This window comes from Phyllostomus hastatus, unplaced genomic scaffold (genome assembly GCF_019186645.2).
Source record: "Phyllostomus hastatus isolate PE091 unplaced genomic scaffold, TTU_PhHast_1.1 phas_contig_34, whole genome shotgun sequence".
NCBI classification, from domain to species: Eukaryota; Metazoa; Chordata; class Mammalia; order Chiroptera; family Phyllostomidae; genus Phyllostomus; species Phyllostomus hastatus.
Genome location: NW_025333857.1, coordinates 36,568,745 through 36,581,901, shown reverse-complemented (window position 1 = coordinate 36,581,901; position 13,157 = coordinate 36,568,745). Strand labels below are relative to the sequence as shown.

General features: G+C 42.6%; 1 protein-coding gene and 1 non-coding gene across 4 annotated transcripts in view; both read left to right on the top strand.

The window, feature by feature from the left end:
- GNA14 (G protein subunit alpha 14) overlaps positions 1-13,157 on the top strand; it is a 160,903-nt gene that overhangs the window by 74,632 nt on the left and 73,114 nt on the right. The gene's annotated exons all lie outside the window — the stretch shown is intronic.
- Positions 1,434-1,598, top strand: LOC123820320. The gene has a single exon (XR_006785950.1). It is a non-coding gene; the product is annotated as a U1 spliceosomal RNA (small nuclear RNA).

The following is a 13,157-nucleotide window of genomic DNA, read 5'->3' as shown; positions in this document are numbered from 1 at the left end:
TCCCAAGTGTCCTAGGTTCAGAAATACTGGCTAACTCAGAAGAATCCTCACATATTTAGCAAATAACATATACCATTCTTAATGTGCTTTCAAAGTTTCCTTCAGTTCTTAAAGACCCTGGGTAGAAACAAGTACTCTCTATTTTAGTCTGTTTTCCTTTCAGCAAATAACTTAAAAGTCAGATTTTCTCTACTGGGTGGATCTATACCAAATATACCCAGACCAGGAAGGCATGTCCTAGGTAAATAAGAAAATTTTGTGATTGAGGTTGATCTCGTTCACCCTGAGTGTGTATTGAGCCAGGCAAGCACTTAACAAAGCCAGGGCATGGGTAGGAACACAAACAGAAGCCCCTGGCTGGTGTCTTCTTGCCGCCACCACCCCCTACACACAATGCAAAGGGCTTTTCATGCACTCAGGCCAGCACATCCAAGCTTTGTCCACACCCGCTCACAAACCTCTGTGCCTTGGCTGCACTTTAGGCCTGGGGACACACACACTGATGGGATGTTTGCACTCAAGAGGATGGATTGAGGAAAGGCCCACATAGACTCTGAAAGTGGACTTGGGGCCATTTGGGCAGTGAAAGTCAGGGTCTCGAGAGCCTGGAGCATGGTCTTGAAGCTGAGGAGGGGACGTGAATTACAAGTGAGCATGTCCCCTTGGCCCTGTGGCCTCACTGCCCCCTTGGGTGGAGAAAGATGAAAGAGGGCCAGAAGGAGTTTGAAGCAACCTTGTCCAACTCTGAGGGTGGCACCACGTCCAGCCCTGGACAGTGGGAATGACTGCAGGATGCTGTCTCAGTGGCCCTTCTGTTTTTAGCCAGCACCCATTCAAGTGTCTGTTCTGTGCAGGTGGTTGGGCTAGGCGCTGTGGGAGGATGCAAAACAGAAAACTATGTGTAATTCAGTTGTGGGGGAGACAAAAACTGACCTGAGAATAGTTACAAAATAACTGAGTAATAAGGGGAAGTGGCTGGCTCAGAACTGTGGGACGAGGGAATTTGGGGTGAAATGGAGTAAAATGACGGTCCTAGCTGGGGAGGAGGGTGGGTTTTGGGCCGTGGGGCTCCAGGGAGCCTGGAGTTCAGCGCTGGCCCAGTCTTGTTTCCAGGCTTCAGCAGGTACCGTAAGTGTGTGACTGAACCTGGTACAAGACAGTGGGACTAGGGGAGAATGTGGGAGGGTTTGTGTGGAATTAGCAAACCAGGAAATTCCAATTAAAAATAAAATGTTGCTAGCCCTGGCTGGTGTAGCTCAGTGGATTGAGTGCGGGCTGGGAACCAAAGTGTCCCAGGTTCGATTCCCAGCCAGGGTACATGCCTGGGTTGCAGGCCATAACCCCCAGCAACCGCACATTGATGTCTCTCTCTCTCTCCCCCCCTCCCTTCCCTCTCTAAAAATAGGTAAATAAAATCTTTAAAAAAATGTTGCTAACTTACCTGGCAGGGGAGATACTATGATCACGCAAGGTGTTTTTCCCAGGTAGCAGCTTATCCATTGCATTCCGGATGTGCTGACCCCTGCGATTTTCCCAAATGTGGGAAATTTGACTGCGTAATCTGTGGAAGTGGGGGACTATGTTCGTGCTCTCCCCTGAAAAAAATTAAAAAATGAAAATGTTGAACAATATATTGACCAAATAAAATGGGAATGGGATCCCAGAGTCCAAACTTCCGGGATAGCTGCTGATGGAATTAAATTGATGTTGCCTTGCTGAAACCGAAACATAATGAGCTCTCCCACATTTACCCCCCAAAAAGTAACTTTATTTTTTACAAAACTTTTTAATTTTTTAATTACAGTTGACAGACCTTATTTTATTAGCTTCAAATGTACAGCATAGTGAGGAGACATTTATATAACTTACAAAGTGATCACCCAATAAATACTTACCTGACATCATACAGAAATCTTATAATATTATTGACTGTAGTCCCTATATAAAGTAACTTTAGTTGAGGAAGTTGCTTCACATAGAAAATGTGAGGGGGGAAGCTCTAAAGAGGAAATTCTTTGGCATCCAAGAAACAGTCCAAATGATGGTTAAGACAAGTGGAAAAAGCAAAGAGCCCTTGTCCCTCATGCTGGAAGTTTAAAATGTTCATTATATTTAGAAAATGTGCAGGAATCCCCTTTTGCTCTTTTTATGTCTGTAAAATTCCTACCAAAATTGTTGCATCAACTTTCTCTGAGGGTTGACAATGCAGTTGCCTTTCCCAAACAGACACAGTCCTGGGTTGACTAGAGTGCCGCCCGATTCATGATGAATTTGGCACCTGTGAATGTGAGCTTATTTGGAATAGGGTCTCTGAAGATGTAATCAAGTCAAGATGCAGTCCTCTGGGATTAGAGTGGACCCTGACTGGTCCCTGTAGACTATGACTGTGTTCGTAGAAGATGAGTGAAATTTGGACACAGACACACTCAGAGGAATGACGGTCATGTGAAGACAAAGGCTCAGATTGGAGTTCTGTTGTCACAGACCAGGCCGCGTCCTGGATGGTCAGCAATCACCCTGAAGCTAGGGGGGATACAAGGAATAGATTTTCCCCCAGAGCCACAGGGAGAGAATAACTTCCTATTGTTTTAAGCCACCCAGTTCATGATAATTTATTATAGCAGCCTAGGAAACTGACACAGGCACTACTTCCTAACGTCCCCATTATTTTCAGAAATGCCAACAAGTTCCTGGGCTCGAAAAGATTACAGTTCCTGTTGCTAATCTTGTCTCTCGAATACATTCAATCTTCCACACCACTGCATTCGTTTTTCCTCTGCATTTCCATGGTGATCTCCCTACCCCTTATAATAATAATAATATTCGAATACTGCTTTCTAGAATTCGAGTGATTTTAATTCTCACAACAAATGATGATGGGACTGGCATTATGCTGTATACTTCATTGATGAGGAAACTGAGGTTTAGAGAACTTAAGTAATTTGCCTAAAGTCACACAGTTAATTAGTTAAAAATCTGGGATTCCAGCACAAACAGGCCCGATAGTTCCAAGAAAAAAAAAATACTCAACCCCAGGCTGAGTCAAAAAAATACTCAGCCAGGCTGAGTCCCTGGCTGTAATGATTTGCTGTCCTGCCTTCTCCATCATTCCAGGGAAAAGGCCCCAAGTGCATGTCTGTGTCATTGGGGTAAGATGAGAGTAAGGCCCAAATCATCCTCCTTTGCTTCCCCACACCTCCCGGGACTAACCCTGGTTGTGGTCACAGCAAAGCCATCCCAGTGCTGGCAGACTCGAAGAGAGAGAGCTTATTTGCCTCTTTACTTTTGCCTTAAAACAACAGAGTTTCTTTTATGTGTTTAATTACAACCTTAAAGGAGACATTGGATTGACTTTTGGTGGAAAGCTTTGTTTTTTATAAGTAGGTCACTGGAGATATAATTAATAGAGATAATAGCTATTTCATATACAGATTTCTTTTAGTTGAAATGACCCCTTCTGAATACATTTTCCCCCTGCCAGTAACGAAGCAGCTGGTTGGTTCCATTGTTCAGCTGGTTTTATAGCAGGGTCAAAAGTATATTCTCCCAACATAAGAAACATGTTAGCTACTCCTGTAATTGTCTTACTGAAAAGCTGTTTTTTTTTTTTTTCCCTAAGGTGGAGGTCATGGATTTTCTCCTCCTGGGCTGTATGCTTAAGCAGTAAATTAGAGTTGTAAGGCCGGAGCCGGCTGTAAAGTCCCTCCCATCCCCAGTCCAGCAGTTATACTGAGGGTGGCCATGTACTTTATTGGCTGAACTAGAACACTTTTGAGAATAAAAAAAGATACTATTAGTAATTATCTCAAGACAACAGGGCTGGTCCTGGGCAACTGGAAGATATGGTCAGACTACTCATTCTAATTGGCCCTGCAGAGAGGAGTCCAGCCACGAGCAGAGAGAACTGTGCACACGCAGAGAGGGAGCTTGATGAGGGGGCTGGAAATTGCTATTAGTCATGAACCATTCACTAGATTTTTTTAAATTAAATATATATATTTAAGGAACTCTTTTGGATATCTGTGAGAGACACATTGAAAAATTCTTGCCCAAATCTTTTGATCTTAGTGGTTCTGGAGCTCATGGGTCTGGGAGACTGAGGTTCAAAGGGACCTTGGCCTGGAGGGAAGGGTACCAGGGAGCCGCACTGCCCACCATGGGGAAGATGCACGCCCTACAATTAACGCCCAACCTAGGCACTCAATGTATGCTCAGTAAATAATGTTTGGACGGGCCAAGCACATCTTCCATTGGATTGTGAACTTATTGATTCATGGTTGTACAAAAGGAAAGAAATGTGTTTCTTTCAGTGGGTGAAACTGTAATGAAGACCATTTGATGAGACTCAAGAGTTGAGTAGGCACAGGCTTGTTTGTTGATATGGGGGTTGAGAGGAGAATGAAAGCGGGAGGATATATCTCGTTTACTTTGGGAAAGGCTCCACTGAATTGAAATGGTTGGAAAGATTCCAAGGCTGCATGGTGATTAGGTGAGGAGTGCTAAGGAAAGTGGTATCAGGTAATTCTTGCAATATCCAGGCACTTATTGAGCACCTACTCTGTGGCAGGTGTTGCCCAAGGTAGAAAAGAGAGTTCCTGACCTAAGGGAAATCACAGACTAGTGAGAAGACATACAAATCTATAAGTGTCATGACAAAATGTAGTAAGAATGGTATGTAAAGAGATAGTAGTAACAGGAAGATTATGAGTCTTCTACCTGGGAATTCAGGGGGATTCGTGAGAAAAGTGATGCTGGAGCTGTGTGATGAGTTGACCTGGGAGGCAGCAGGCTACTGAGGTAGAAAAAGGAAAGCAAAAAATACATGGCCTGAATTTTATCCTTGCCAATATCTCTCAGTTACTTAAACTGGACCTCTCAAGGGTAAAGTCCCATATTTTGATTATGATGATGAACTGGAAAAGCACCATATGGCTATTTGTACATCTACTTAAATTGGAGTGAAACTCATTTCATATACCATAAGAATCACGGGAAGGACTTAAGGGGAACAATTCTGTCTCAGGCGGATGGACGACAGTGCTTTGTGCTTTCGAAGCCCTACAGTTTGGAATCCCATGCTTCAGTTCTTTACCTAATCCTACACTTAATTGCCCTTTTGTTTAACTAACATTTATTTTCATTTCAATTTACCTTTGGGACTGGGGGAGGATGGGTAGTGGAGTAGGTCTGGTACTCCGTAGTTGCTGGTCTTTCAGCCAAATGATTGTGTTTCAAAATGGTAACTTGTCTACTTGCCTGCACTCATCATGGCTTAAAGATTATAAATTCATTTTCTCTTTTGCTTCTTTCTTTTCCCTTAAGAAATTTTTCTCTGTTTACTAGTCTTTCTCCTCTTTCTTTTTCAACATAGCAAAATGAAACTATTGGACGATAATAACTAGAACAAGAACAAATTCTGATTTTAGACTCATTCTGGTGTTCACCGTTCTCGGGTTATATTATGCCTCATACTCTTTCACGTTTGAGAGGTCAAAGTCTTGCTGGTGCCCTGGCATTAGGATTTCTTGGTGAACAGTTCTGTAAGAATGGGTGGATATTCATTTTTAGGAGGAGCAGTGAACTGTGGAAGATTCTAAAACCATTTATGAAAGTGCTTACTATTTGTTCTTTTGGAGAGTAAAGCAAGTCAGAGTCAAAGAACAGAAAGTGATCTCATGACCTTCCTTATAAGTAAGTTGAATTGCCCTTCTAATGGAATCACTAATATTTCAGCTGTGAGCTATAGAGCTTATTTGAGTAGTTTTCTCCCTATCCTTTGTGTGTCTTACTCATTTTAAGGCAAAAGGCATTGATGTCCAGGGCATCTTCCATAATAGCGTTTTGTCACTAACAAGCAATTATTAAGATTCTGTATATTTTGCTACTTGTCCTGACTCATGCACATGAGTTATTGACATAAAGAGAGCAAAGCTGTATAACTCTTTATAGAAGGGTCAGTTATAATGTTTGGCAAGTAACAAAGATCTCTAGATCATGTGACTGTATACAAGAAATGCCTATCAGTCAATGACATCTGCTTCTTGACACAAAACAGTTAGTACTCAGCTAAACATTTGTATTGGATTTTTAAAGAATACCACATCACATTTATAGTAAATTACAGAAATTTGATTGTATGGGTAAATGGTGCAAACTACTTTAGAGTAAAAATTAGCCTTGTTGTGTTACTGCATTTTTATATTGAATTTATTGGGGTGATGATTTGCAAAACCATACAGTTTTCAAGTGTACAACCCAATAAAATATTACCTGTACACTGCATTGTGTGCCCATCACCCCAATCAAAGTCTCTTTCCATCTTCAATTTTCTCCCATTTGCCCACCTTCCCCTCCCTTCCCCTCCCTTTCCCTCTGGCCAGCATCACACTGCTATCTGTCGATGTGCTTATGTGCTGTGTGTATATGTTCTTTGGCAAATCCCTTCACCTTCTTTCACCCAGTCCCCCAACCCCCTCCCCTCTGACAGCTGTCAGTCTGTTCCATGTATGACACCTCTGTTTCTTTTTGAAGATGTTCCATCAGTTTATTTTGTTCATTAGATTCCACATATAAGTGAGCTCATACGGAATTTATTGGATTTAAACTTTTTAAATATGAGAAGTGCATTATTTTTTGGTACTTCCAATTAGAAAAACAATTATTCAAAAATTCTTTTTGATAAAAATTTGTTAACATGAACTTTTGGCTTTATCTGAGATCAGAAATTAACTTTGAACTTGCATGCACTTTCTTGATCAAAATGAGGCCCAAAGATGACATAAAGTAAAGAGAAATAGTTATAATTCCTGTTGTTATTGGTTAGTCAATAAACATAATTCTGCAGATTAATGAAATAAGTAGACTATTAAATATAATACAGTGTCTTTTGAACTTTGCTCCATTGTTTTATGGTTAGTTTTTTTGAAATCTCATACTGTCTGTTGAGCCTCATCACTTAATTTCTTTCAGCTTTGTTTTCTTGTTTCAAAAGCTTTGTATTCACCCCTTTTATTGAGAGAACAGCCAAGAGCCCTGTTTCCAATTGTTTACAATTCTGTGTTGCCTAGGACATTGCTACTTCTCCTTTTATGGTGAAAAATAGCGCCTCTAATTGCAAACACAGGAGCTGGGAAAGGAGACAGAGTTGTGATGTGACATGGGGGCTGGGCAGAAGCAGGGCTGACTTAAATAAGTAACCCTTTATGGCACTTTAAATACAGTTTTCCTCTGGATCTTGAAAAACAGAGCTCACACGGGGATATTTTATTTATGCAGAAATGAAATTAGAACTTGGTATAAAAACCCATCAGCTAAGCTGAACATGATGTAAAAACTTGAGCATTCAGTCCCAAGTAGGTTATATTAGCAGAGGTTCCCCTTGGAAGAGCCCTGAAGAAGTGCTTCCCCTGGTCCGTGAACTGGGTGCATCAGAACCCCTGGAGCGCTGGTTAAAAATTGCGTATTCCCAGGCTCCTTCAAGTGCCAGTCAGATTTGAACTGAGGAGGAGCCAAAAATTTGCATTTTTCTTGAGTATTCTCTTCTCCACTGGATGGCACTTGGGTAGGTATCTTAGTTCATCAGGCTGCTATAACAAAATACCACAGACTGGTATTCATCAGCACCCAACCTTAATGGCATCTGATCTCCAACTTCCATCTTCCAGACTGTGAGTAATAAATTTCTGTTGTTCATTTCTCGCAGTCTGGAGGCTGGAATTTGGAGGTCATGTGCCATCAATGTTGGGTTCTGATGAGTGTTCTCTTCCATACTGCAGACTTCTCCTTGTCTCCTCACGTGGTGGAAGGGGCAAGGGAGCTCTCTGGGTTCTCTTTTATAAAGCTGCTAATTCCATTCATTAGGGGTCCACTCTTATGACCTAATTACCTCCCAAAGCTCTTAGTACCATCACCTCAGGTATTAGATTTTCAATTCATGAGGTTGATTTTCAGGGAGGAGGGACACAAACATTAGGACCAAAGCAGCAGTGAATGGCTTGGAATTTTCCCCAGCATTAGCCAGATTCTCTCATAAAACTAGAATAACAAGTTCCAAGACTGCAGCTCTCACAGGTGCACAAACCCCCACTGAGGGGGGTGGCCGCTGCCCAGAGTCAGCTGCAAGGTAGAGGGGGCCAAGCAGAATGCCCCAAAGTCTCATCACTCTCAGCCCCCCATGCTTCTGAGAACACCCCTGCTCAAAGATTCCGAAAGTAATTTTCTTAACTCATCTATCTCCACTACCAGGAAACCGTGATACTGAACCTGAACCTGCCTCCTTGTGTGGCTAGCACTGGGTCTTAAGTTTCCTCACTGGAAAGGGCAAGTGGCAGGGTGCCTGCTTCTGTGTGAGGTAACCTTGTACACTCAGATTTACCCAATCAATTCTGAGCCTTCCCTTAGGTAGGAAAACCTACTTCCTGTTGCCTTCCAAAACAGTGATCATCCTGGTTGCCTTAGTCAACAAATACCCATTTATGGACATTTACCCTATTTTTAGGACCATAAAATGCACTGTGCCATAAGACACACCTAAGTCTTAAAGGAGGAAAATAGGGAAAAAATTTGAAGCAAAAAATGTGGTAAAATATTTAAAAACCTGTGACCTTGCTCCACCCCCCCCCCCCAACATGAGCCAGGTACGCTACATTCGGACTATAAGACACACCCCATTTCCCTCCCAAATTTGGTGGGGAGTGCATCTTATAGTCTGAAAAATACGGTATTAGGGCACTACAATGTGCTTTGTTCTAGGCGCCAAAGATATCTGGGAACAAAAGAAACAAGGCCCTATGCTTACAGAGCCAGCCGGTGGGTGGGTCACATCAGTAGTCCAGACCAGACCCACTTCTAAGCCCATTGGTCTCACAGACCATGCGAACAATGTCCAGAATTGTGTTCTCATTTTTGTTCTGATTTACATTTTGTCTTGTATATGTTCTGTAAAACTGACCTAAAACACAATGACTTCTCACAGATGGTTTTAGAAAACATCACCGACTACTGAAGAGGGCTTTGCCCATCTCAGAGCCTTATCAGCCCCTGGCCTTGGCTCTCGGCGACTTGGTCTGTATTCAAGAGCACAGAGAAACTGGAGAACAATTGGCTTTCTCTTTAGATGTCCTTGGTCCATCACTTAGAAAGGATTTATTTTGCTTTGGCCTCTGTTCCCTCATAACTCCTAAAAAGCAACTTTCTTTTTCTTCATGAGCCTTTCTGCTTATTTTAAATGAAGCTGAAACATGAACCTCATACTGCTTTCTCAAATCATAGAAAGAGTTTAGAATTTTAGTGCAAAGACATCGTGTTGGCTGTTTTTCAATGACGTGAGTTTCAACCCCATTTTTTCATGTTTGGGTGAGGTCTTAGGTAGGTTCAAGAAGCCCCTAGACAGAAAGGGTGGAAATTCCTTTAAGGATGTGATATAGAAGGGTACATTTCATGTAAAGAGGACAATAATTTGTGTGTATTGTTTTTCAAAATATGATACCCAATCACTGGTGACAGCCAAGATGTTTTTAGTTAGAATATCACTGGATTTATTTACTTTATTATAATATATTTAATTTGGTTGATCATGGAAGACGATGTTGGTTTTTCATTTATGACTGTCATGTTTCCTTTCATAACAAGATTATTTAAGTAAAAGAATGTAAAAGATTAAATAAGCATACAGGTGGTATATGAATATGATAAAAATCACATGGTAGGTATAGAAATGAGTTTTGGGGACACCAATGCCAGGAGCAAGTGTCTCATAGGAAAGCCCCAGACCTGCCAAGTGGAGGTGTGCACCGGTCACCCACTGAAAGCAGGAAGCTGGTGGAGGTGAGCTTCAAGTTAAAATAGAGCACATGTTACCAATGTATGCCAACCTCACCAGAGTAGCAAGCTGTGCATGTTCAATTTAACCACTTAGTGAGCGTCTACTCTGGAAAAGGAAAGAAGTCATGTATGAGGAGCTGGGGGAGGCAGGGGCAGGCCTTTACAGTGAGTGAGAGACTCAGGGAGATTATCCGAGGCTTCCTAGAGAAGCACGTTGGATATCAGCCAGGAGGTCAGAGTGCCTGCCTTACCCAGAACTTACCCACTGATTTTATTACAGTGGTGGTAGGGGGATACTAAGCAAGAATGTCTTAATGAAAGTTTAAAAGTACTTATAACCACTGTTGTTATTTCCCCCCAAATATGAAAACCATGAAGCAAAAACTAAATGGAGAAGAGAGCCCTTTACCTTACTTATATTTGAAACAGAATCTAGAAACAATATTGTAATTATATTTCTTTCCACATCTGTGTTTTAGCAGATTTGCGTCAGGGAGCAAAAGTCTTTCTGGGCTGCTCAGAGTGGTTCCTCACTCCAACACCTCCCTGCCCCTCCCTTGTCCTCCCACGTGGCTCCTTTCCCCCCCTTTTGGCCTCTTACTGAATCCCTTAGTTACCTGATAGCAGAGTTCACCTCTCAATCAAAAGCTGTGCCCAAGTTGAAGGCTCAAGTTGCCTCTCTTTCTACAGCTGTTCAGGCTGCAGAGGGGCCCCCCACCAGCACATTGGTTGCAGGGCTGGGTGAGAAAGTCATCACCAAAAGACAAGAAAGAGAGTAGAGTGGACCCATGCTACTGACCCAAACCACACATTCGATGAGCAGTTAGGTGGGATGTAAAAGCTAAGCCACCTAATCCTTCAATCACTAATACCTTTCTAAAAGTTATATCCTTTAATTTTTCTTTTACTTGTGTAGAATAAATGGTTACACTCAAGGTCCAAATGTTGAGTTTCTGTTTAGAACCAGTGAGGAAACTCAACTCAGATCCTCAGCCTGAGTTTACTGGTCCCCATGGTCTAGTCACAGCTGTCACTGCAGATAGACCCTTGTCTCCTGCCTTTTCTCCCTTCAGCCCCCATCTGCTGCTGCAAACATCTCATCTGGAGCAGAGCTCTGAAAGATTAAAGATACAGTCCCAAGTGTTAGAATCTCAGCACCAGATGAAGCCTGTGCTTACGCCAATAGGAGGGTGTGGCCGTCATTCATTTGGAGAAGCACTCAGTGTAAAACTAGCACATGATGTTATCTTGGGAAGTGCACACCCCAACATTTAGACCCCAGATCCAACACTTCCAAGATGGGCGACCTTGAACAAACTTAGACCTTGGACAAAGATTAAATAAACTGTTTGGTCTTTCTGAGTTCCAGCTTCCCTTCTGGAAAAAGGAGAAACTCACTGGGTTGTGCTGGGGCTTAGATGAGAGCACGAGAACCTCCCACACTGAGTCTCTACTGTCGTGAACTCAGCCCCCGGTGGCCAGCATCTTTCAAGCACTTTGCCTTTAACTTGTCCTCTTTTGTTCCATATTTGGTTTTTTATTCTTCAAACAACCACAATATAGAGCTGAAGAATACTTGGAAGTATTGGTGTTAATCAAATACATTTACATGTTCTCTTTTACTCAATATTAATCGTTAAAAACATTTTTAAAACCTGCTCCATGTCCAAAAGCAAAAATCAATGACTTTTAGAAATGTGTCTATGTTTGTGATGCGTGGTAGGGGGTGCTTTAAACTCTTGTAAATGAACAGTCTTTATAACTAAAAGGATTCTCTAGTTTTGCAGTTAGGCTGAGTCTTGACTGATTTTTTTTTTTTTTTGCTTCAGGCCCAAAATCAGTTTGCCTTGAGATAGTTATATAATCTCTCCATTCATCTAAGCTTTGTGGTATGTGGAATATAAAAGTAAGTGTCAATACTTTCTTGGGGTAAAGTAGCGCTAGACCAGAGGTCAACCTTGCTGCGGTGGAATACAGGAAAGCATCACAGATCATCACAGACGGGAGGAGGCGCAGGGAGCCCAGGAGTCTGCAGGAGCAGAGATCTGATCTGAGCAGGGACTTCGGACCATGCTCTGACAGGGTAGGATCTTCCCATAGGTCATCAAATTATCGTACAGGGTTTAGGCAGCCAAGAGTCATTGTTAAAATGGTGGCTTCAGGGGCACCTGTTCTCATCATGATCATCTTCAGACAACTTATATCACATTTTTCTGCAGTTGTCCATGACATAAGACCTTTGGAGGAGAACTGTGACTTCCCACGCTTGTTCCCATCATGACTTCACGTACCCATTCTTTGAGAGCTGGTTATGGAGCAGGCACGGTGTTTGTGGTGCCCAAATGAGTGAATCCCAAGCTTCACCATTACTCAACTAAGGATGTTGTGAGAGGCTTATCTGCAAACAAGTGGTTAGGGTGTGTGCTTCACTGGGGTGTCCACAGGTGCTTTGAGAACTCAAAGAGGACATGTCTAGCTATTGGGGAACAGAGGGGAAGAAATTCCCTCAGGGGAGGTGATATTTGTGCTGAGCCTTGAAGGCTTGACGGCCTGGCTTCTAGCCCAGGTTCTGCATTTGCACCTACCTTCCCTTGTTTGCTGACTCACAGCCGGGTTCCTCCTCTCTGATGTGGGAAGACAGCCCCCACTTTCCCTGCCTCTGGAGGTGGGAGTGAGGTGACAGTGAGACTGCTCCTGAGGACGCTCACCTGTCTGAAATTTCTTCCTCATGCCCCGGCAGCGAGTGCCTGCAAGATAGTGGGTCTGCTGGGCTCAGAGTTCAGTGTGTGGCTGTGAACTTCAGATCTGTCCTCATTAGAACAGTATAACTATGTCCTTTTGGTCATGACTCTGACTTTTTTCTCCAGTAAAACAGTTTGCCCATAGAGTCCGATTGCCTGAACATCCTCATTCTTCCTCTCGCAAGCTGTGTGACCTGGCAAAGGTTACTCAGTCCCAGTTTTTTCCTCTGTAACATAAAGATGATGCTAATAGCACTTATCTTGTAGGGTGACTATGAGGATTAGAGGAGGTCATCTGTAGAGAGCACCTGGAGCATACTCTTGTATTCACCATCCTTGGGACTGGAAGAATACCAGAAAGGGTCTCAGAGAATCAGGATAAGCCTCATGCTTGGCCATCTTGGGGGGTGGTTCTGCCATGGTTGAAGTCATTTCTACCTACAAAGCACGGGGAGTTGAGAGAGGATGACCCACTCAATTTTCCTATGCTATGGATAGTGTAGTACTTGAGACTAGATGACTTCTTTGTCACTATCGTGTATTTAAAAATACTAGAATAGTATTCAAGCCCTAAAAAGGAGGCAAATTTTGACC